General features: G+C 36.4%; 1 protein-coding gene across 13 annotated transcripts in view; it reads left to right on the top strand.

Annotated features, from left to right (window-relative positions):
• The window catches only part of Dtna (dystrobrevin alpha), a 349,876-nt gene that overhangs the window by 135,205 nt on the left and 187,980 nt on the right, over positions 1 to 26,691 (top strand). For all 13 annotated transcript variants that reach the window (XM_076837170.2, XM_076837171.2, XM_076837178.2 and 10 more), the window contains exon 2: positions 25,147 to 25,276. The gene's annotated coding sequence lies outside the window, so the exon portion shown is untranslated. The remainder of the gene's footprint in view (positions 1 to 25,146; positions 25,277 to 26,691) is intronic.

Below are 26,691 nucleotides of genomic sequence, written 5' to 3'. Positions count from 1 at the left end.
CATTTTTGGGCAGGGGACAGTGGGGTACACCTTAAAGAGGACTTAGTTAAATTAATGGTATGATTTTAAAGGTGTTTATTATCCTCAATATTTGACATTTATGGTGAATCCTGCATCTCGCCTCAAGAGTAGTGTTTTTTACTGCTAGTAAGATTTGCATATGGGTTTTCAAGCTTGTTCACAAAATTGGCAAGGGTTGAAAGTGTCATTAATCCCACCCTGTAATGTGGGAAAGCATTTAAGAATTAATGTTGACTAAGGGAAGAAAAAAAATTAGGGTTTGTTGAATGGATATTAGCTTTAGTAATACAGCAAGCCATCTCTATTCTAAACATTCCTACTCATAAGGAAAATCTAAGTAAACAATAAAAAAAAGTAAACTCATAAGGAAAATCTTACAAAGTAAACCTCAATAAGGGATCAGATTACACAGGTAGTATTATACACTAGACTCACAGGAGGGTGGCAGAGTTATATCAACCCCAGAATTGGAAAGGGTCTTTTTTGATGGAGTCTTTGAGCAAGGACACTCAATAAATGTTATTGGAGCAAACGGGAATCTCTTGGTTTCCTGGTGTCTTTTCTAGAAGGCTATGAGAGGAAGGAAATACAAATAATTCAGAGGCTTCCTCAGTTGAACTGACTTTTTAAACCCACCTTACATTATTTTCTACTCTTTTATTACTCATTTCCTAGTATTGTAACTATTTTGTGAAAAAAAAATGTGTTCCATTTGTTAATATTTCCTCTAGACACATTTCTATCACCTATTCTCCATTTAAAAAAATTTTATTTGTAGTTGGACACAATACCTGTATTTTATTAATTTATTTTTATGTGATGCTGAGGCTTGAACCCAGTGCCTTGAATGTGCTAGGTGAATGCTCTACTACTGAGCCACAACCACAATTCCCTATTCTCTTAGTCTTATCTAGAGCTCAAGAAATGGAGGTGGAGACATATGTTGCATCCCCTTCCATTTGTGTTCTAACTACATGGCATATGATCATCTTAACTTCATTAACTGCATATGTACTACTACTTAGCTAGCATTCGTTTTCTGGTTGAGTATTTCAAGGCATATCTGTGATCCTGCCTTTTCAACAAGCTGTACCCTTTAAAACAGCATTTCAAAAGTTTATTGTATCAGTTACTTCAGAATTAACCAAATAACAATATTCCTCATTATATAATGACAAATAGCACAGTTAAAAAATGGGCACGTTACTTAATTTCTTATCTGTTATTTGTCTATAATAAACTCAAAAGTTATTTATTAGCTTGTTTTTAGGAGTGTTTTTAACTTGATAGTTTTATAATTAGGGAGATGTGGCTCAAATAAAGAATAACACAAAATCAGGTTATGTTTTGTACATTATTGGAGGAAAAGTATATTTTATATCAAGGGTTGGTAATATGATGTCCAAAAGTCAGTTTGAACTATTAGGCAAATGACATGAACTTACTAGGGCAATAATCAAAGAGTTTTAACACTTCTACCACTTTATTTGTCACAAGTCAATATTTGGAATAAATGTCACCCTTTAGATTACTTTTATTTTAAAAGCAACATAACAGCAGGAATGTTGAATTTTATTTTAAAAGAATTAGAGCATAGTCAAACAACTTTTATTCTCTATAAATACCCATTAGAAGTTAATCGATTTCATGCCTAAGAGGTTCACAGAATCCTGCTAGGAATTGAGATGGATCAGGATTTTCATTTGACTGATGGTCCAATGGACCTTGTTAAGACACACACCAGGATTCAAAATGGCTAATATCCTTAAATTCTAACATTATTTTTTAAAACCCACAAATGAGGTAGTTACACTATTATTACAAATGAATTCCATAATGTCTCCATATACCTGTAAGTGGTCCTGGTCAGCAGATGACTTTTCTATGTGATATTTAAAAAAACCAAGTCTCTCCCTTTCACTTTAGGATTCTGTCATCGTCTTGGATCACAGGGTTCTCTGTTTCTAATCTGAAACAGGGGAAGTACCCTGAGCACATAGGGAAACTTTATTCCAGATATCACAGAAGTGGTTTCCATCACCTGAGCTCACATTTCATTAGCTAGAACTTAATCACATGACTTCACAGCAAAGGAGTCTGGGAAATGTAGTCTACTTTGTCTGTCGGGAAGAAGAAAACAGCTAGTGGTCTTTGCCACTCCTGCTGCTTTGTGTGTTCCTAAACATGAAGACATGCATCAACCTATTCAATACTTGTGTCTAGATCTTGCTTTACCACTAAAATTTTAACATATTTAAGGGGTTTTAGCCTCATTGCCCCTCATGCTATTTGGTCTCACAGTCTTGAAGAAAAGACAGATATTAAATAACCATACAAATAAATATATCATCACAAATTATGACTAATGAAGGCTCAATAAGAGTCTCTCTGGCATTCAGAACAGTTCTTGGTGCAGACTAGGTGCTCAGCCACACCAGCTCAGTGAATGGGTGCCTACATGCATGCATGAGTGCATGAATGGACGAAAATATAGGAAAAGAATAGGTGTTGTGAAAGAATGTAGCAAGGAAATCTGAATTAGTTTGGAGATAAGGGGAGGTCTTTCAATGAAATAATATTGACATTGAGTCCTGAAGGAATGTAGGAGTTATCAAAGAAAAAAAGAGTTACCTATTCGACAAAGTTTTTTTCTGGCAGAAGAAGGAGCATGTTCAAAGGATGTGAGTTAAGAAGAGACTGGTATATATAAGGAACTGAAGGACAGCCATTGTTGCGGGAACCCACAGGAACTGAGTGGTAGTGGTGGAAATGAAGCTAGAAAAGTAGGCAAGGGCTGTCCCTGAAAAGGGCTGTCCCCAGCAAGGTTTATATGATATGTTCAATCTTTTGTTCTTGTCTGAAGACACACTACAGATCTAATCACAAGTACAATGATCATGTTTTCATTCTGTGAAGACTCCATTGAAGTGGGGTTTAAAAGTAGACTACTTGGGAAACTATTGCAGATTATCTAAATAAAATGACTGACCAGTGCAAAGATTTAAAACAAACCGAGAACAGAGCAAATAGATTTGAGATGCATTGTGTAGGCAGAAATTGCCATAGCTGACCATATGTAGCAATTAAGTCCTCTGATTCCATACTGCATTATTATTCTATTGCAAGTGTCATTACAATGATTGTGTGACTACTAGAAGTAGAACTTTCAAGAAAATTAGTGTTCTTTCCTTCATATTTTTTGGAAGCTTACTCCCAACTCAAGATTTGCTCAAAGATCAATCAAATACTAGGCATTTCAATGCCTAGGCTAGACTCTTAGAGTTCTTCAAAACTTGTATCTAGAGAGTCAGAGGTATAGTTTAATGGTAGAGTATCTGTCTAGCACACAAAAGGCCAGGGATTCCTAGTACCACAAGAACAAAAACAAACAAAAAATAAAATTGCTTCAGAGTATATTGCATAGCCATTTCTTTTTCTTCAAGAAATGAATTAGGTTAAGTTCATAATTATAATGGAGGGCTGTGTGTGTATGCATGCAAATGCATCTTTAAAAATGCCTCAAGTATTTTACCTTTAAGAACGCATTTATTAAAACATAAATTTTGGACCATCTCTGTATCTTGCTAATGAGGTACTTGTACTATTGGTTCTATTTTAATTTTCAATTTAATTTTAGGAAGTAATACACATATTGCAATTTTGTTAAAACTTTATCCTTGAAGCTAGTGTTTTGCTCTTTCGGAGTTAGCTCTAATGATTTTGGTCTTTATTAGGTTTCTTTGGGATAAGAACACTCTGTACAGAGGACTGGAAATTTGATGCTCCTGAATTCCATTCGGTTCTCCTCCCTTTCCCCATTCGTTCTTGGGCTTACAGATTAATCTCTGTCTGTGTTTATCATCTAGAGAATGAACAATGGTGATTTCCCAGAGGCATTGGGAGGATTATGTCAGTGTTTATCAATCAGCTTTTAATGATATGGGGATTTGAGTAAAGGGATATCACCAATTTAGGAATAGATATGTCTGCAAAATGACTGCTATCCACAAACATAAGTGCTGTCAAGACCTGGATGGAAGATTTCCTTTGGAGATGTTATTCGAATGTTTGGGGAAATACTTCTCTGACTGGTTCCCTTCCTCATTCTAAAGATAGAGCCTCAGTTCTGAGATTCTCTGGCAATGACATTGACATGCATTAAATGTTGTTCCATTTTTAAGTATTTTATTTGAATTTTTAAGTAATTTTTTTACCCAAAATTCACTGTTTTAAGCTACAAATCAGTGGATAAAATTCTTCAATGACCTATTGGAAAAACCAGGAGTTTAAAAAAGAAATCTTTTTGATTGTTTCTGCCGAACACGGTGATGTTTTGTAACCTTATATTTTCACTTCGTATCTATTGGAATATCCCTCACTTTCTCTTTGACATATACTCCAGATTAATTTTTATGTGCATTTTCTTTTTTTTTTCAAAAATCTTTACAGTCTCCTCCCACCCCCCAGCTCTTTCTTATCACATAGCCATTTCATTTCAAGATGATGTCATATGTGATCAAAAGCATAAGAAACTGAGGCAAATTTATAAACTCTCTTTGTTGTTTTAGTTTGTATATATAAGTTGGATAAGAACATTAAAAATGGCAGTGGTTTGCTTACAGATTTGGGGCAAGTATTTGAACACTTTGCTCATTTCAGAACTGCTACTTTGTGTTCTAGCCCCAAAATAGTCTAGGACTCCAAATCCTGGATAAAATCATTTGTGCAAGGAAACCTAAGAGTCAAAGGAGTGCAACCTTTAAACTTCCTAATTGCACAGATTTCTGATCACACTGCTTTCTGACACCTGACACAGAAGATGAAAATCCTCACTTCCTGAAAAATCAGTGTTTGGAGAGCAGAAGTTGACCTTCCAAGCATCCCGATTTGCTTCCAGATCACTAAATAAGAACCTGTGCAGAGAGACCAGGAGTCAGGCGAATCTTCCTTCATGGGTGAAAGTTCAGTTCTGTGAATCAAGTGGAAAAAGTGGAAGGTGGTGTGTGAGCATGTGTGTTATTTTCTCTACTTGTACACACCTGCTTTGTTCCTGCTTCTCCCCTGGGGATACAGTCTTTTTATAGTAATGGTGTAATTAGATCCGTTCCCTTCAAGCCACTCTTAATCATCTTTTCGACTTGGAACCAATATCTGTACCTTAAAATAGAATGAAAATTCAGTTTCCTAGCTGTGGATTCTATGGTGACTCTCCTAGCATTATTGAATTTAGAAACTGGCACTATACTAGGCCCATGCGGTGATACTGCTATAGATCAGGTGTTAACGTATATCTGCTCTCGTGTCAGTAAATAACATAAAATTAGTGCCTTGAATCAATATCTTGTTCCTGTCATATATTTTTTTCTATTACAGTGGCCCCAGGAGATGTGCTATCAAAGAATGTAATTATTCTTCCTAATGCACATTAGTAATTTTTATAGCCCTATGGCTCATGAATCATTTGAATGTTTAAAAATTATTTTCTATTTTCAACCTACTCTTAACAGTAAGTAATATATCCTTTCATGGGCCCAAAACTTACCACTTGGAAGTGCAACAGTATTTCCAGCGGGCAAGTCTGTTGCCATCTTTTCCATACCATTCAAAGCTTTATAGCCTACACATCTTTTTCCGAACAGAGAACCCCATATTTGTTTACTCTGTCTTTACACAGATACCACTTATTTTCACTTAGATACTTCAAATATATTTTGTGAACTATGGCATCCAGAATTAACAAAGGTATTAAAGGGTTAGACACAATAGTTTATAGAATGGTAATATTTTATTCATATGCAATTCCATTTGCTTTCATTTCCTTGTTAGCAATACCTTTCTAATAAGATTACTAGGAGGATTAAGTAAGATGATGCTTGGAAAGTAATTAGCCCAGTGCTTGGCATGATAAGCCCTCAATAGATATTAGCAATCATTACTATTTAGTTTAATTTTATAATATCTTAATATGCCATGTGCTGGCCACTTTTATTTTTTACTTCCAAGGCTTTTCTCTCAGTAATGTGAGATATGAGTTAGTCAGAGCGACATTCCTGATACCCATCTCTGGTCTTATCTGTTTCATTCATTCAACAAATCCATTCAATGACTGTTGTAGGCATTGAGCTAGGTACTAGGGAGACAGCTACAGACAGGCATTCAAAGGGCCCAACGTAATAAGTAGATAGCTACAACATGGTGCAGTGAGAAGTACAGGATCAATGGGTAACAGAGAAGGGGAAAGTCACTTAGTACTAGGGACCAGGAAGTCTTATTGGAAGAAGGATGCCAACTCTAAGAGCTAGCCAGAAAGGGAGGTGGAGACATTATCAGAAGGAATAGCACGTATGCCACTTGGTGGTGAGAGAGAACACTGTTTATTGAGAAAGTGAAAGAGATTGAACATGAAAGGACAGAGAAGGCCAGAGGAATGGGCAGGCACTAGATCTCAGGAGGCCTTGGGATTCATGTTAAGGAGATTGGACTTTTTCCTGACGTCTGCTCCGAAATTATTGATGGCTTCTCTTCAACAAGCCAATAGACCATTCAGTCTTCTTGGCTGAGTAATTTGGACCCATCCCCCTTTTCCAGTATTTCCTCACATAGCCCTGCCCAGTGTTGCTACATGTCAAGTGTTTGCTTATTTCCTTGAATGGAATGTCCATTCTCAAATTCTACAGTTCAATTTGGGATGTCTTTGCTGGCAATGGGTTTGTGCCAGGCATGGTGAGGTATCATTGCTCCACTGACTTTTTCCTTCATTCATTCTACAAGTGTTTATTACATGTCAAAATACAGAGGGTGCAGTGCTACTTTTCCAGGACAACTTCTCTGAAGGCCCCCAGATGTTCCAGCTGCATGATCTTTTCTACTTTTTTTCATCCCCTGAAGCCCTAATATCCTCTGTGTGTCTCTGCTACAGTTCCTGCAGCTTGTTATGCGGCATGATAGTTAGGAATTTGTCTGAATCTGAAACCTCAATGACATCTCTGTGTTGTAGGGAATTGAGTCCTGGTCCCACTTGTGTTTCCAGAGCTCATGTCCTTGCATTAGTCTAGAAACTTTGTTGTTCATAATAAATATACAAATGATTAATTCATTTTCTAATATTATATAGAATATAATCGGAACTTCCTAATGATCTACTTGGCCAACCAAAGCAACTTATCTATTTGTTTCAAATTCATCAAGACTGAAATCTAGTACAATTTCTCTTAAAATTTACGATTTCTTACAGGTTTTTAAGATATGCATGAAAACCAAAGAGGTGGATATTGAAGGTTACACACTGTTTTAGTCCATTGTCTGTTGCTGTAACAGAATACCTGAGATTGAGTAATTTACAAAGAAAAGAGGCTTACTTTGGTTCTCAGTAGTATAAGTCCAAGAGTTTGATTCTGGCATCCTCTCAGCTTCTGGTGAGGACCTATAGAGTTTTAATTCATGGAAGAAAGCAGAAGAACAAGCAGGCACCTGTAGGTGAGAACAGGGGGCTGAATTCCCAGAATAACTAATCCAGTCCTGTGAGTCAAAACTCACAGGAGAACTGATCCCTTTTCCGTGAGAACTAATCCAGTTTCATAAGAAAGATATCAATTCCTCTCAAAGACCCTACCTTAAAACATGGCTACACCAGCAACAAGATTTCAAAGCAAGTTTGAAATCACCTCCAATCATCCCACAACTACTACTGTATCATTCCTAATATATCAGCTCTACTACTAATTTACTCATACTTTTCAGATTTACTTATAATCATGGTAAATCAAAAAAGAGGAAAGTTGTAACCTGTTGATTGCTAAAGATAAAACTCTGCCTTGCCTTTAATTTTTCAGTTTTACTGTTCTCTTCCTGGATTTATAGCTAATGTTTTTGGGTGATTGCCTCTGCACTTACTAGATGCACCAATCTTCTGGCAGATTCTGTGATTCATAGTGAACACTAGAGTTGAATCTTAATTGTCTCCATAGTGAATGCTGTGGCTGAAGCTTAATATTCTCCAATGTATCACAGTCTATTTGAATAAAAGGACCAGGAAAAAACACTTAACACTAAGGAATTTTTTTTTAAATACCACTGAGGAATCCATGCTGAAATACCAGGCAGCTTTACACTAGAGACCTTCTAATGCATTGTCCCGCTTCTCTGTCCATGCTTGCTAATGCTGTTTGAGCTTTATTTGAAACTACATAAAAGATTTTGAAGACTGTTCCTTGTCAGCCACCATAGATAATATGTGAAAGCCAACAATATTCAGAGTTTTTTTTTTTTTTTTAAAGGAAGCCTGGGCGAGTGATGACTCCCCAAGGAACTGTGTGGACTGATTTACAGGCTTGGTGTCCTCAGTAATTCACCTGTCACCTTATTCAATTTCGTCTTCTGTGATTGGCCAGCTGGCTTCGTGATATTCTCAAACAGCTGAAATGATAGAACCATGGTTAATTGACAGGGAGATTTTCACTTTAGAAGTGACTGGAAATGTTCCTGTGCCCCGTTTCTACTTAGTTTCTTCCCACTGCTTATTCCACTTAATAATTCTAGACCAGTTACAGTTACTGAATGAGTCACATGCAAGGCACACTATATTCATTATCTGCATTAAAATTCCAGATTACTCTAGCTAAGCCCTATTAAAGATGAGGAAATTATTTAAAGAAAATAGGGAACAGATGCAAGTCCTTATTCTTGGTCATCAAGCTGTAACTTGCCAGTGTATTCTGAACACATACAGAACCTTTAGTACTAGCTGAAACAAAGATTAATTGTGAAAATTAATCTCTAGGGTACATTCTGAAAAAGAAAAAACTTCAGTTCTGAACCCAAATGCATACTTATCTTCCAGATAGGATAATCCTCTATGTTCCATTAAGTATACGTTTAGAAAGTTGACTGGAAATCCCTAAGGAATAAAACTAGAGCAATAATAATAATTTCAAGGAATTATTTGATTAATATATGTAATTTTTTTTAAGAACTCTGTATTATGTCGGCAATCCATGATACTCTGTTATGCAGCCAGGCAGAAAAGGAAAGCCTGGGCAGAAGAGCTCTGACAAGTAAACTGTTAAGATTCAAGAGGCGACCTTCTTAGATAAGCAGACTGCTGCTTATTTTGTCTATTCATCTGTCAAATTACTCATTTGTTTTTGCTTTTTATCCAGAAATTTCTTAAATTATCCAAGAACCAATGCACAGTTTAAATCGTATTCTTTTTTTTTCCTATAAGTTCTTTACTGTAAATAAGGAATAGTTAGTTAAGTTTTTCTGGCAGTTAGATTTCTCAAGCTTTTTTAAACCAAAGAACTGCATGTATTTGAGTACAATAAAACTCTTATTTTGTTGGAATGTGAGTAGGCCAGTCCTTCTAGGAGTCACAACTTTGCCATGGAGGAGATAAGACACTGAGAAAAAAAAATCAATATTCATCTATACAAAGAGCTAAGTTTTCATTTTACCTTGTTCTCAAACATGTCAATTTTCACATTCGACCCTTTGAAATGAGCAAAAATGGGAGGCTTCCCATATGTACACACATGCACATGTTTACACACACACACACACACACACACACACACACACACACACACAAACACAGTGATATTTTTTCCCTGTTTCTCCTGTTGCAGATGAAACAATTGAATTATGTGAATGGTCTTCTTTATGTGCTTAGAAGTAATTCTGTGGTTTGGGGAAATCCACGAGAGAATGGCTTCTGTCATTATAAAATTTTAGCATAGCTTATAAGTTCCTTTTATCATGCTGCAAGTTCTTTTTATTTCTTTAATAAGATGTGTTTCAGACATGATTTTACTTCCAATTTTAGTGTTACTAAACACTAAGCACAGATTGTCGGTCCTGGAAGGGGTGAAGTAAGCCATTCATTAGAGTGATTCATCTCAGTTAGGCTAGTAAAGAACTATCCAGTTTGGATTTTATCATCTGCACATTGTCCTGCTGGGAATCACATTGGAAGAACAGAGGGACTCGTATTACCTTAAGTGTCTGAGCATTGCCTCATATTTCTTCTTCTCTTAAGGGATATGGGTTTTAAATGGACTTGAGATGAGCTGTCAATCACCATTAACCGTTTCTTCCGGAACTTCCAGGTCAGGAGCAATGAAAGCTGCTTTTTCACTGGCCCAGTAGAATTCTCTAGGCCCTGGCAGGTTTCTCAAACCATGTCTTACCAATGTCACTGCCTTCACATACTATGGTTTTTCTTTGTTTGGTTTCTCTGAAGGAGTTTCATTAACAACTCATAAAATCTTAGACTGTACAGGATTCTTAATTACATTTCTTGATTATAAAATCTAGAATAAAAATAAGAGAAAATTCTAATTATTAGATGTCTAAATCTTTTTAAAAAGTACTCTAATGCAGTTATCCAAAAATGTAGAGAGATTAAGTTGACAGTATATTCCACATAATCCTTTCATCTTTGCATAGTCTTACTCAATATTTATTATTTTAATCCCAAATCAATAGAATCAGATAATAAAGGCTGTTGTTCTGCAAATGCTGTAAGCTTATCTTACCTTGTTTAAAATATACTTGCTTTTGTATATTTTCCAAATATGGACACTTTTAAAAATTGGTCAGAAACAATTGTCAAGAATTTAGGTTTAGAAAAACTCATCAAAAAGTAAAATGTGGGGGCTGGGGTTGTAGCTCAGAAGTAGAGCACTCACCTAGCACGTGTGAGGCACTGGGTTCGATCCTCAGCACGACATAAAAATAAACAAATAAGATAAAGGTATTGGGTCCACCTACAACTAAAAAAGATATTTTAATTTTTTTTTAAAGTAAAATGTGGCCAGGCACTGTGACTCACATCTAAAATCCTAGATATATAGGAGGCTGAGGCAGGAGGATTTCAAGTTCAAGGCCAGCCTGGGCAATTTAGAGAGACCTGTCTCAATTAACATAAAAAGAGCCACAGACAGCTCAGTGGTAAAGGGCCCCTGGGTCCAATCCCCAGTATTGGGAAAAAAAAAAAAGAAGAAAATATTAAAAATAATTACCCCAAAAGAGTAGTAAAAATATTTTGTCTGTTTCAGTCCCTTATGTAAATGTTCAGCCTATAATGTTCAATATCTTTTTAATGAGAAAGCAAAAATATATGAAATCATTAAAATTCTAACCCAACAATTTTCCCTTAGAATATTTCCGAAACTTTAAATTAATACACTAAGTTTCACATATTCCAACTCTCCATTTAGAGAAAGAATAGTAATCATAGGGGAGAATAATGATCTGTTCTCCTAAAGTTCCCCCAGAAACTCATCTCAGTTTCTCAATTTAATAGGCAAAACTACAATATGTATTTGGGACAGAAAGGAGACACTCTGATTGAAAAAACATTTGAGGAATTCCATCCTTTCTATCAACTAGTTAAGGAGGCATGCACACTGTGACTATTTCATTGTTAGGATGAATACATGTCTTTGGACAGTTGCTCAAAATGGTTTAGCCACCATTTAATGTCACCTGGGCTCATGAAAATTAAAGTCAATAGTTAATGTTGCAATGGATGAGTGAAATTCAAGGATAAGAGGTAGACAACTTTGGAGCCCTTTGGAGCATGTTTTCTACTTCAGGACTCTAATATCAAAGCAGACATTAGTTAAGAAGAACTTAAAAAGAAGCTAAATGATGCAGTGAAATACAGAAGTGAGGCTTCTGGGGACCTCTGAACACTAGCCAAAATTCCAAGTGATATTCTGATAACAGAAAATACAGTCAGTCAAATCAGGAAATTATAACTTTTCACTGATTTGATTAGCCAAATCAGAATCCAGCTTATGCTTTATCAAAATCCTTCTTAAGACAAAGTTTTAGCCCAATCTATCTGATATGATCTTGACCACTATGGCCAACTCATTCTATGGCATCCAAGTCTAAAACAGAACTGAAAAGTTCTGAGATCTTCACCAGTTCTTTTCTACAGGGCTCATTTCGTTCTTTTCTAAGAGTGACTTGAGGAGAAACATTTCTTAGCATCTTTGACAGTACCCTTTCCTTGTTATCGAAGGAGCCAGAATTCAATGAAATATGGCAAACGTTTTTCACTCCTGGGTCTAGAGCTGAGGCCTTTTGGCAATTCAGGATGGGCTGACTCAGTGTCATTCTTGTTCTGACCATTCTTTGGCTTAGAGAACTAGAATCTTCAAATCAGCACCTTAAATGGAATTCTGAAGCCCTTGTTATTTTAACCCACGACCCAGGCCCCTTTTTCCTAACCTTTTCCTCTTCGTGTGTGTATGTGTGTGTGTACACACAGGTGTACACGCAAAGGCATGTGTGTGTTATATTGAAAGGAGATCATAGCTAATGTCTCCTAAAGCAGAACTTCCAATAGAAACAGAATCCAAGCCTTGTACATCATTTTAAACTTCCTAGTAGCCACATTTTTAAAAAGTAAAAAAAAAAAAAAAAAAAAACAGGCAAAACTACTTTAATATATTTTATTTTATTTTTCCATAAGTCAAATCATCATTTCAACATGTACTCGATTTCAAAAGTTATTAGTGAGTTTTTTTTTCCAGTACTGTATCTTTGAATTCACATGTGTGTTTTATGCTTATAGTATCTCAATTTGGACTAGCCACATTTCAGCTGCTCGGTAGCCACATGTGTCTACTATTAAGCTGGTCAGCCCAATTCAACCACCTCTCTCCCTCTTGGCACAATATCCCATCCAAAATCGCTGGCTTCTGATATGTCAGCTCTCAGTCCACTTATATTTCACTTTACAGAAGAAACCTATATGTATAACTATTTTAACCTAGGTTCTAACACACATACACACACACACACACACACACTCTCTCTCTCTCTCTCTCTCTCTCTCTCTCTCTCCATGTACACATATACATATTAACATCTGGACAATAATTTCCTCCTTCTTCTGTTTTCTGAAGGCGCATGAGCGTGCATCATACTGAGCGTTGAGCGGTCACCGTATTTAGCCTTGTCAGGGCTGCTGACTCATGGCCCATGAATGGCCCTGCTGCCCATGGTAACTGTTTGACAGAATGCCAGCAATGGCCGCCTGCAGCATCTGAAAAGCTGACCTTGTAACAACATCCACATTCTTTTACTTGCTTTTGCTGACACGCTCTCTACTCAAAAGCTGTTTTCAAAACAAAAGTATAACCAAGTATTGAGCTTCTAGAAGCAATCAGATTTCAGTTCATTAAATTATCAGAGTGTGTCAAGGAGGGCAAAACAGCAAGAAATGAATGTACAGAGGGAACCATCCTTGAAAGCTGATATTTGAGCTACAGGAATGGAATTCTTGGGGACAGTGATCTAAGACAACATGAGCATGGAAATGAAACAGAGATGTCATAAGAGCTAAATTTTTAACTTTCTCAGGATCCTTGATTAACTCTGTATTACTGGCCTATTTGAAATTTTGTTTTTCCAAATTGCAAAATTTTTTCCCATTCCCCAACCTAAAAACTATTTTGCTTAAGTGAAGCTTCTAAACAAAGTATATGAGATGCTCCTCATTAATTAATAAGTGTTTTAAATACTTAAAACAGGGATCAAATTAGCAGTAACTGCTACATGCTGTTCTACTTAGTGGATAAGTTGATAATTAATGCTATTCTCATTTGTCCACATAAAACTCAGTATCTAGCTTCCAGCCAACAACATGAGCTGCCAGGCCTGGTTTTTAGATTCTTCTCTTTTCCTGGTGATATGGTCTGGAACTTGTGTCTTCTAAGTCCTTGCTTGAGCTGATGGCCCTACTCCTTCTTTCCATAACCTCTTGCCTTAAAATCTGAACTAATAGGAAAATCACCCTATGGTTCACTTCTCACACATAGTAGCCAAAAATTATTTTGCTGGCTTTTGGGTGGTGAATGATGATTTTCACATAGGTGGAAGTTTTCAATAAACAGAATGAATGAGCATTCAGTTGCTGTTTTGGCATGCTGTGATCACTAGAGGGCGATAGAGGTGCCTCTCTATTTTGGATCCCTCTCTGTCCCAAGTGAGTAGTTGTTAATAGGAATCAAAGGCACAGTTTAAAGATCCTGAAGATCAGAAGGGAAAGGAAATTATATCTTTTGTGGGGGGGAAAAATGTAGCAACCTGAAAACTCTGCCAACATGTTTTATTTGTCCTATCCAGTTTGAGGCAAGAGTTATTAATTTGAAGATTTTATGTAGAAATCTGGATTTCTACCCTGAATTTGAAAATAGGAAGATGTGGTGGTGTTTACTGGGTGCCTCTACATGGCACATGCACAGGGAGCTTCTCCTTTTCAATGACACACACTCTTCATTTGAACTCCACTGCTAAAACCCTCTATTGCTTTTTCAACACTGAGATCAAATTTATGTGCCACTTATCATCAAGTTGGGGTTTATTTTATATATATATATATATATATAATAATGAAAATATATAATATATATATATTATATATATATATATATATATATATATATATATATATCAGTAATGATATGAGTTACCATTGACTGTCAAATCTCAGAGCTCCCACTTGACCACCTTAACATATATATATAATATATGTGTGTGTGTGTGTGTGTGTGTGTGTGAGAAAAATTTTTTTGGTACTCTGGTATTTTTTAAAAAAAAGGTAAAAAAGAAAAATAGATCAACCAAACCTCTTATTATTTCAAAGAAAATGAGAGAAAGGAATGCTTTTTGAAGGATTAAGAAATATTCCCAAATAAAATATATGGGCCGGGTGTGTCTTGGTCTTACCTACTTTTCCCATTTAAGTCAGCCAGATGTTCCCGTGAACTTTGAGTTTTCTACCACTGACTTGGTCTTTGCCAGATCCCTTCTGTGAGAGTGCAACACACACCTATGAACATGTGCATGCACATACACAGACACAGACACACACATACACACACACATACACACACTCTGCCCTCCTCTTTAGGAACACCCCCACACACACACATATTTTTCTCAAATTTCATGTCCTTACACTCAGTTTTTTTCCCAAAACTGATAAATACTGGAGGACTTAGGTTAGGGAAAGAGCCAACATCTCAGGAAAGACTTTTCTCAGGTGTTTGCTCTAGACCTTGGGCAAATGGTGCTTCTGTGAGTCCTTGTGATCTAGTTTTTTGGTCATAGGGTAATTCCTTGGTACATTCTGCTTCCCAAGCAAACATGGTGTACCAAGCATCAGGTCAGGGGTTGGGGGATTTAGGGACCTACTAAAAATACCATCTCTCATTTATCACCGCTGGCTTTCACTACCAAGCAATGTCTCTCATGACTGACTGTATAAGAATTTGTAAATTCAACATACAAGGGGCAAAATGTATTCCCTTTGTACTCAAGTGAGTAGAGAAAAAGTGTATAGCTGCATGTAGCTTATATTCACAGAGGAAATGTCAAACTTAAATTTGGATTTGGGTAGGATAAACAGAATCCAACAGCTAATATTCTAATTTATTCACATCATTAATCCTTGATCTCAAAAAGAAAGATAATATAAATATTAGTAATCATGGTTAACATCTGTTGAGTTACTGTGTGTCAGACACTGTGCCAAATGATTGACTCTAATCTTTAGGAACAACTAACTCTGTGAGGTAAGACCTGGTATTTTTCCTTTCAGAAGAGTAAAAATTGGAAAACTGGGGTTGAAATTGATAAGTAATTTCCCTTATAACATATAGAGATTAAATCAGTAATGATATGAGTTACCATTGACTGTCAAATCTCAGAGCTCCCACTTGACCACCTTAACATATTCCCTTCCTTGTAGGGCAGTGGTTCTCAAAGTAAAGTCCCTAAGACTCTCTAGGGTTCCTTGATATCAAAACCCTCTTACTAATAACATAGCATATTATTTACATTTTTCAATCTGCAGACATTTATATTTTATGCTTAAAATTTGTGGTGGATAAAACTGTGGCTATCTTACCATAATCCAAGGCAGTGGTCCCAAACTCGAATAGTCATTATATTCTTTACCCAATTCCATGTATAGTGAAAAACAAAGCAACGAGAAGAAGAAACCATTTTGTTAAATTTCAAAGCCTTAATACACATCCTTCTGACAATTGGTGTGAGAAAATAGAAAGTATCCATAAAATATATCAAGATACAATAATTGTCTCCAAGTACAATTGTTTGGGGTACAAGCTGAACCCACCACTTCTTTCATAGAACAACATGTTTATTTGAAAGAACAACTGGCTGGCAAACTAAGATTATCCAGACATGGGAATTTGGCAAATATTTTCTTGGAAATGAATGAAGTGAGCTTGATACTTCAGGGAAGAAAACAACTGAAAAATTTCCAACAATGATAAAATTTAAACTTTCCAGCAGAATTTTGGAAAGCTTGCATCTGCCACTATAAGCTTGACAGCTTCCCATTACTTTTAAAATAATTTTCTGATGAGACTGATGGTGATTTTGGTACCAGGGATTGAACTCAGGGGCACTTGGCCACTGAGCCACATCTCCAGTCCCATTTTGTATTTTATTTAGAGACAGGGTCTCACGGAGTTGCTTAGCACCTCACATTTGCTGAGGCTGATTTTGATCTCTCAATTCTTCTACCTCAGCCTCCCTAACCACTGGGATTACGGGCATGAGCCACAGCACCAGGCGTTTGATGGTGATATGAAAAAGATTTGTGTTACTGAAAGTGAAATGTGTCAACATTTGGAATGTCTTCAGCATCTAGAGAAACAATAATTTCCAAACAACAAATGTACAGTGTTATAAAAGTTATACATATGTAAAGATATCTATATGAAGTATAAGACTAATGATAAACTTTAATGCAATGATTATTTAAAGTTTATTGATTGGCTAAAGATTCCACACTGTAACTCTATTTTAAGGATCAACCATTTGTTGAATTTCAGTGTCACATCAAAGACAAATATTCATATTAATATGAAATATTCTGATGTTTCTGACTGTGTCTCTGCGTAAACTTGGAGTTTCTTCATACTCTTCAACTCAAGCCCCATTTTGCAATAGATTCAGTGCAGGCATGGATATGGAAACCCAGCTATCTTCTATTGACCCAGACATTAAAGATATTTTCAGATATGTAAAACCATGCTGTATTTCTTGCCCAAATTTTGTTTTGAAAAATACTGCCATTTTATTATTTATTGTACATGCAATGGGTTTGCTATTATTATTCAAATGAATTTATAAATAAATATTTTTAATTCCCAAGTTTTAATTTCTAATAAGATAAATATTAATAGCTATAACAACTATTAAAAAAGAAAACCTTTGGTGGTGGAGGGTTCTTTGGACCAAAGGTTTAAAAAGCCCTGATGTAGGGTCTAGTTTCACTATTTTTAACCCCAGAGTAGCATGTTAATTACTGATACTAAGGTAAATGATATATCTTTTATTTTCATGATTTTAAAAAAGGCACTTTCATCTTCTGAGTCAGGTGGAGATGACAGGTCAGCCCTTCAGTAGCCCTCAGGTGGCTCCTAGGCATAGAGTATATTCAAGTCCACCAGACAAGGGAGAAACATACCCTTGAAGGGCAGGCCAGAGCAGAAGACCAGAATTAGATGCACTTGTCTCTTTATGCCTTCCAGAAAAAGTATATCTTTGATTTAGAAAACACCCACCTTTATTTTGCACATAAATATTTTTCCTGAAGAAACAAGATATATATTACCAGCAGCAACAACAAAAATTAAAATCTGGTTTTTGTGCCAGCCCGAGTTTGTCACTGAAATTGCATCCAAATAACTGCTATATTTTTTTGAGAACAAGTTTTATGGTTGGGTTTTTATGCATATTAGAGAAGAGTAATGTTTAAAACATGTGGGATTCCATGTACTTAGTACAACTTTGATTTAGGAGACTTGTGGGAAGTATGGTACTCTGCCTGCAAACATACTCTCCTTTCCTCCACGTTCCTTTTTTATTTTTCATGTTACTAATAATTGATAAAATGTTCTTTAAATCTTTTTTCTTTTTAAATTTTGCTCTTTTTCTATAAGCAGTTCCCTGAGTTTCTTTTTTCCTTTTCTTCGGATTGTTTTGATCTTTATACCATGGTAAAATCAAACACAGTTAAAGCAAATCACATCGCGTGATTAATCTTTTAGACGTGTAAGACAGGCTTCTCTGTCGAATGAATGAACATAAACTATGAACATGAAAGCAAAGGTCACATAGTATCAGGGAGATTTTAATACAATCTATGATATATCTGCATGTGACTAATTAAAATTTCCTCTTTTAAAAAACTAATTGGACTAATCTTTGTCACATTGTTAGTTATCCTTCAAAATTGAACTTAATTCTCTTTTTGACCAATTTCAAGGTGGCGCTTAAATGTAAGACAAAATAAAGATTTTTTTCCTAGTGAGTAAAAAAATATGTCAATATTTCTTCCTTACTTGGAGTTAATGTCAACATGGAAAGTTTGAAGATTTAATGAGCTCAACACTGCAGAAGCATTTGCCTGTATGATTTGAGCTGCATATTGCCCTACCTATATTCAGACAAAGAGATTTTCTTCTAAGAAAACTTTGACTACACTTATTTTCAGTAATTATGCAACAAAATGAGACTCTTGTTGGTTTTGTGCATATTTCCCTCAAAGATGCAATATGAGATAATTACTTTCTTTAGATGTTTTCTGAGAAAAATGACTCATCTTTTTCTGATATTTTGGGAAACTTGGGTTTCTTACAGAAGTTTATATTATAAAAGTAAAATGATGACCTACTGCCTTACCTTAGAATGTAGCAGAAATACATTCTGACTGAATGTGTGCATGAAGTAAATGAATAAAATAAAACTCTCAGTGACTGTGAATGTCCCATATGGTCTTATGTTCATAAACTTTAATTAGCAAATTGAATAAAAACAACCTCCTAGCGATAAAAAGAAGTCTTTATGCTGAATATGTATGGATCACTAGCAAACACCAGAAGTTAAAAAAGAAAATATAATCCCTCAACTTCATTAAAAATTATGTGTTGTATATGTACGTGTGTGTACCTGTGGGCATATATATACACATAAGCACACACATATATACATATTTATATGTATGTATATATAACTGGCAGTAAATGTTTAAAATCTTCATAGGAATTTCCTCTAGGGAAGAATGTAAGCAATATAATTTTCTTCATAGTTTGTCATATTTTCTACCTCTTTTATAAAGAAAGTTACTGCAATTTAAAAAACCAAAAGCTCTATTAGTTTACTGCTATCTCATTCTATTTTTAAATTAAATTTGTTTTTTTTTTCATAAATATTAGCATCTGAGCTCATCATTCTTGTTTTTCTTGTTTAATAAAAGAAAAAAAAGTATGTGTAAGTCCTTGAGTTTTTAGCAGCTGAGCTCCTCGGCTGAGGTTGTCCAAGTGCAATATGTCATTAAACATACCATATCAGGGGCATGTCCTTTTAAAATTAATATCATTTGGTCAGCCACTGCCCTAACCTCAGTGAGATGCAACAGGAAGAATCACAAAGGCAGAACCTTAGGCAGAAAATGCTGTGTGAGAAATACGGCTAAGAAATCCTGGATAAATCACCTTCTTTCTTCTCATCACCTGTAAAACAGTTGACAGAACACCCAACTGAACTGAGGCTGACAGGCAAGTCGTCAGATGGTTGAAGAGTTCCTGAATGTGAGCAGGTCTCTGGCTCTATGGTGTAAAAATTCTGCACTCACTACTGAATGTATACATCCATTCCTTTTGACAGCTATTTTGTCCAAATGTTATGCCTTCCATTTTATGTTACTTTAACCTGAGTGATGAAGTATGATTTTTTTTATCCCTGATGATAAAATATCAAGAGTGAAACTGAATTCTCTGCTACTTTCTTATATTTGCTCAAATACCCTCTTGCTATCTTTTGTTATTGATGTTGTTCTTTTTCGATATACATGACAGTAGAGTGTATTTTGACATCAACAACTTTGTTACCTGAGGTTGAAGGATACATTGCTTCTCTTTTAGCAGGCACAACTGTTGGTAACATGAGAACCTTCATGGTCATTGGTGGCTAGAGCTATGGGAAATCTAGAGTTGCTATGAGGACTAATATAATGCATAAATGGAGTATAATTTATTCTAACCAGGATCCCATTTTTGTGGTTGTAGGATAGTTTAGTTGGAGTTTCAGTGGTTGGTGTATTCATATATGAACATAGGAAAGTTATGTCCAATTTATTCTATTGTCTTTCCTAATCCCATCTTTCCTCCCTTTCTCTTTGTCTAATCCAACGATCTTATATTCTTCCCATTTCCCGCTCCCACCCTATTGTGTGTTAGCATCCACATATCAGAAAGAATATTAGGCCCTTGGTTTGGGGGGATTGGCTTATTTCACTTAGATCTGTCCATTTGCCAGGTTAGCTTCAGTGGTGAATTAGGCTTACTTTGTGCAATATCAGAGATCTGTATGGGGCCTGTGGTAAAATTACAGAAGGGTTTGAGGTCTGAGAGGGATTTAAACCATCTGGACCAAAGTTTCTCAACTTAGTATTGGTACACTTGGACTGGTTCATTATTTGGTAGGGGCCATCTTGGACACTGCAGGATGTTCTGCAGCACCCTGGTCTCTACCTGCCAGATACCAGTTGTACCCATTTTTCCCTTGCAAGTGAAAATACTCAAGACATTGTCAAACGTCCCTAAGGGTGAGAGGAGAACCACTACTGACTGAAAAACCAATGATCTAGACCTAATACTCTCATTTTACTAATGAGGAAACTGAAACTAAGTTAAGAGTAAATGACTTGCCCAGCTAGTTAGTGGTACGAAAGAAAACCCAGTCTTCTAATCCTACTTCAGTCTTCTTTCCATAACAGCAGAAGAGAGACCTTTCAGATCCAAAGTTTTTCCTTCTCTCCCAGCCTTCTCATTGTTAGAAAGGATCATTCTGCTGCTATGTTTGCAAAAGAGGGTTAACAGGAATCCCAGGCTTAGGTGGGGTGAAATTTTAGCATGCCATCTTGAATTCCATGGCATAGAGCTGCTGGAAAAAAAAAGCAGGATTTATTTGTTTGGAAATTATTTGGACAAGTTGTTACCATGTCTCCAATGACTACAATCATTCTTAACCAAACTCGTTTAATAGGTGCTGCAACTTATGTCAATAAACAGTGTCAAACTCCATAAATTACCAAATTTTATGTTTATGAATGCAGTGTGGCTCTCCATGTTTGCATTTCTCTGGTGCACCCTTTGCAAATTTATGGACATCATCATCTAACCCAAGGATCTGAAATTGTTGTCTATCCACTGAAATCTAATAAGCCAGACCCATGGCACCCTGATTTCCCAAATATAACTAACAAAAAAGGAAAGCCCTACAGTATAAGTCCTAGAGACCATCAACTTCCCCCTTCCCTGCCGCAGTCTGGCTGGGCACAAAAATCACGAGCCACTCAAACAGGAACAAATATTATTTTTGAAACTCCTGCCAATGCCTTGTAAACTCCCAGGAAATATGCTGACCCACACAGGTGGCGTTCTCCCGGACCCCAACAGGAAATCCCTCCTCCGGAATTCCCTCCTACCGCACCTCCCCAACCAATGGGAACACTCCAGGAGTCCCTTAGCAGGCCAAGGTGGACAGCAGGGGTCTAATATTTAGTGTTTCTGCTGCAAATTCCTACCTAATAATGAAAACAGATAAAATGACTGCTTTGGTTCTTCATTTTTTCCAGTGTGAATAAAATTCCTATGAATTCTTCATCTTGGGATGAAATTATTTTAATGAAGTGCAAGGTCACAGGAGTAACAGAGAAGAGATTGGACCTAATACATTTATAAGAAAACGAGGCAACTTTTAAAATAAGAAAGACAATTTAATAAGATTTCTTCTTTACTGTGTCCATGTTACTTAATCTTATATTTCACTCTACTTTGTTTTTTTTCTAGGGGATGAATAGATAAAGTTGTTACCATGGTACATTATTGAAGCAGGATTGAAGGCTTTGATTCACTGTCAGTTTAATTCACTGTCATAAATTATAAGCCTAAATCTGATCTGCAAATCTTTGTGATTAAGAATATCCACATTTCTTCTTAGATTTAAATTTGGTGACAACCAAAAAGGCTTTATTCACTCATTGGTTTGTGTGTTCTTGCTATAAATATTCCTGCAGGCCTACTGTGTGCTAGCCATCACCTTCAACATCAGGAGTGCAATGATGAACAAAAACTTTGCCTTTGTAGAGTTTATATGTTAGTGTGAAATGACAATGGATAAATAATACATTAGAAAGTTGTAAGTGCTATGAGGAAAATATTTCAAGGTAAACACTAGAGAGTGAGGATGAAGGGCTGTTTTAAGTGGGAAGATCAGCACTGGCACAAACTTCAATGGTAATGTGAATACTAACAGTACTTGAGTCTCATGTTTGGCTTGGTCGCATGGAATTACAGCTGGAGTGACCACGTACTCCATCCTTGTGTAATGGCTTTATGGCTCTTACCAAATCCCACATCCCACATCACAGTGACTATCAATAGACTATCATATTTATCCCTATATTAATACCATTGGTGTGAAGGCGTTTCTATTTGTGTATGCTCTAATTTAAGGAAGTTTTCTTATTTAGCAAAAATCGACCTCCTGCAACTTCCATTCAACCTAGATGCCTAAAATATGGTGTCCCAAATAGAATAAAACACTCCTTTCTCTTATCTGTGGTGTGATATCAACTCTTAACTCGAATGGGAACCCTGCCTGAAATCTTTGTCAGGGAACTAGGTAAAGAAGACCTTATTTTTATCTTATCTCAGTGTACTAAATCTTTAACTTCTAGTTGAATTAGATATTCTAGGTTAGCCAACCTAGAATTTAAGTTTACTGACCTAGTATTTAAGTAAAATTTTAAAGAAAAAAAAAAGTATCATTTTCTATCCCCAGAGGGTGTTCATGTGAGAATTTTGCTTCTCAAGTGTTCAATAGGCTGCAGCAAGAGAAGGAGCAGGACTGAAGGCTTTGATTCACTGGAAAGAATTATCTATATTCAGTTCTGTGTATTCTGGGGTCCCACAGGGAACAAAGCTAGGAGTACTAGAGATGGAGCTGCCTCCAGATTAGACACCTGCTTTTGATCACTGCCTGAGCTACAGGCTGAAACAGGGTCAATTTTTGGTGAAGGAGTGGTGGCAAAAACTCAAGCTGACTCACAATCAGTATATCATCCAAGGTGCAATTGTTATTAAAGTCATAGATCCCAGTCCACTCGGGTCACCCAGCTCTCTGTCTGAGTGCTTCCTGGTTTCCTTCCTAGTCCACTGCAGTCCAGGGTGACCCAGGGAGCTAGGCAAAAACCAAACATGCAAAGTACCCAGCACCCCAAGATTGACAGGTGGAGGAGCAAAGACCAGCAACAAGATCCTGATAGGTCACTAGGCCAACAACGAGGGATTTCTTGAATGATTCTGGGTTGCCAAATAGAGCGAGATATGTTTATCTCTGTGTGCTCGCTTTATTACACACACACACACACACACACACACACACACACACACACACGGCTTTACATGAAAGAATATAAGATTGTATAAGTTTCTGTTCATTCCTGACACCGTGGTTTGGAGACCTGCATTCATGGTGGGGAGGGACAACATTTTAACATATAACATATTCCCAAATGCATAGGTCTAACCTACTTCAAACCCAATTTTTAAAACAATGATAGCATGTACTTCAAGAAAACAAACAAAAAAGAATCAGAAAGTTTTGTAATAATACATTTAATTCAAAAGTGCCAAATTCATGCATGTACCTAGCACTGTTGGGTCTTGATAAGACACAACAGGGATTAATTGTGCAATGAAATTAATTGTGCATGTATTCCTATTAATAACTCATGAAATAATAAACTTATCTGAAAATTTGGATTTGAAGAAGGGGAGTTATTGTTATAGAATTTTATTTTGTATGTACCTAAAACCATAAGATGCCTAAAGCTAGTCATGAAAGTTAAAATGATGATTATGATCATTTTAGATGACCTGGGTTGCAGAACACAGTTGGAGAGGAAAGCAGTTGGGTTGGAGCTGGGGACAGAGGGCCCCCTCTACCTATCAGTCCCTCCCTTTTCTGTCCCCACAGCTGTCAGATACCTTGTCCCCTTTACCTTAATGTGTCCCTCCTCCCTCTCTTCTCCTTTGTCTTAACATTTGATTTCCAGAACCATGTAGAGCTTCTCTCCTCCAGTTTTCATCTATGAGTTTTCTCAGAAGGCAAAAACTTACAAAGCCTTTCAGCTTTAAGAAACATAAATAGCCCATTTTGTGTGCTATTTGCTGTTTATATGTTATTACTACACAACATAATAAATCATATGGATTATTAAATAATGTTAGTTTGCCTTTGCTGTAGCTAATTCTTACGAGACATCTACTTACAACTGCTCAAGATTAGGCCATTAGAGAACATTTGTGTCTGAGGACTCCAGCTTCAACAGGAAGTTCCTTGACTTTAGTAGAAATTATGGTGATTCAATATTCTAGAAAATTACCTACTTGGAAAACATAGCAGATTCCATATTCCCCCATTTCTACGTTTTGTTTTGTTTTGTTTTCATACCAGGGATTAAACTCAGGGGCACTCAACCACTGAGCCACATCCCCAGCCCTATTTTTGTATTTTATTTAGAGACAGGGTCTCACTGAGTTGCTTAGTGCCTTGCTTTTGCTGAGGCTGGCTTTGAACTCAAGATCCTCCTGCCTCAGTCTCCTGAACTGCTGGGATTACAGGCGTGCGCCACCGCACCTGGTTTCGTTTCTAAGTTTTTAATCATCTAAAAACAAAGAGTTATGCTAGGATCCCCAGGTTCCAGACTCTCTCCTGTTATTAACCAGCTGTTTCACCTTGGACAGTCACTTGATCCCTCTGAGCCTATCCATGCTCATCTGTGAAAGGACTTCTAGCATCCATGCCATTATTCTTATAGGAAAAGAAATAACATTTCTTATAGTAAATGAAAATCAATGTTCTGAGTTGAATATTACAAGTTATTAATAGTACATGAGGGTTTTGTAAAAATAACATTTGTTCTAGAACTGCCATTCTTGGCTGTTTTCTGTAGTAAACATGTGAGTTTCTTAGCTAAATAAAACCCATGTTTTGTCATTGCAGATATATAGGATTTACAAATCCCTGGATGAAGCACTTGGGGAGTCTTTAAATGCCATAATCAACAGCCATTTCAAAGAAAATAATATAGATGGTTTTGGAAAGTTCATGCTGTTTCCTCACGGAATTTTAGGTGAGTGTGTTTAAGCCCACGGATGTAAGATGGACATCAATGATGTCCTTGTAAAGTGCTTCTCTCCCTTTAATAAAAAGGATTAAATATTACCAACACCTTCCAGCTTTCTACTTTTAATGGGGTGTCAGACAGTGAAAGACTTATTTTCTGTTCCTTTTGTTTTTATTATTATCAGAAACCATCTAAATTATGAGGTGTTCAACACAGAGATGGCCCCGACATATCTTTCTTGTTTCTGTTAAGCAAATGCCATAACGTTTTGTTTCTCCTCTAAAAATTAGCAATTTTTTAAAAAAGAAAACATATTTCATATTAGAGTAATTAGTCAGAATGAGATAAGAACCATGTTTTAATAAGGTATAAACTGAAGGAAAATTTGCTTGTGTCTCTGGTAGTTTAATCATTGACACATTTAAGTGTGAGATAAAGATAACATTTCAAAAGCTGCCTGCCGGAGGGTTTTATGTTTCCTACATTAAAATCAGGACATGGTTAAGTTCAAGTGTAGTAATTTTTTAACTTCTATGAACAATTAAGTACACACACATACAACACATTGAATTTTGTTTGCCTGGCTATAAAACGGATGAATAACTATGTTTTATGTCATCAGACATAATACCCTTCCATGGTACAACAGAACTTGCAAATTTGTGCTTTACTATTAGCCTTAAATATCATCATTTTTTTTTTTTAGCAGGACAGAGAGGATTGGGAGGAATTGAGTAGTGGTCATATTGGGGAAATTGTGTGACTTTTCACTTCCTTCTAAGATCAGTTTTCAAAGTGTGGTTTTATTTTCTTCTGTGAAGAACAGTGATGTCAAGATCATCAGAATACACCCATGTCACCTTCTGAATAAAGCAACGTAGCTGACATTGCTCACTGCCTGCCTTAAAGGCAGGCACACTTTTTTTTATACTTTTGGTTAACTTCACAGTGAAGGTCTGTAACTCTCTCATGATCTTAAGGGTGCATGCATGAATTTGGTTTGTTGAGACTGGATATAGAACTACAATGGTGATTTCATTTGTTTTCAAGATGTTTGCTAAATGTCTACCTCCCAAGAGGTAAACAGTGCACTTTGAAAATATCATTAAGTCCATCTCTCCACTGGAGCAGTTACTCCAAGAGGATTGAAAATGAAAAACTGATTTTCTGAGTTCTCTGTTCTCCAGTGTGCCAGTCTGTGCCTGTTTTTACCTTGAGGTCCATGCTTTACCTTGCACCTGCTCAGTTCCATGGGGATAACCCCTGGGGGCTACTTTCCAAACCCAGCCTTTGCCTCCAGCTTCTCCCAGTAACCTTGAACCCTGAACCCTAGCAACACTGGCTCTTCCCTGGTCCCTTGAGAATTGTAGGTGGTAGTATCTTGGACTTTTTGCTAATTATGCTCTTTAGGTTGATTTACT

The sequence above is a fragment of the Callospermophilus lateralis genome, chromosome 17 (assembly GCF_048772815.1).
Source record: "Callospermophilus lateralis isolate mCalLat2 chromosome 17, mCalLat2.hap1, whole genome shotgun sequence".
Classification (NCBI taxonomy): Eukaryota; Metazoa; Chordata; class Mammalia; order Rodentia; family Sciuridae; genus Callospermophilus; species Callospermophilus lateralis.
This window is presented reverse-complemented; position numbering and strand designations above follow the sequence as displayed.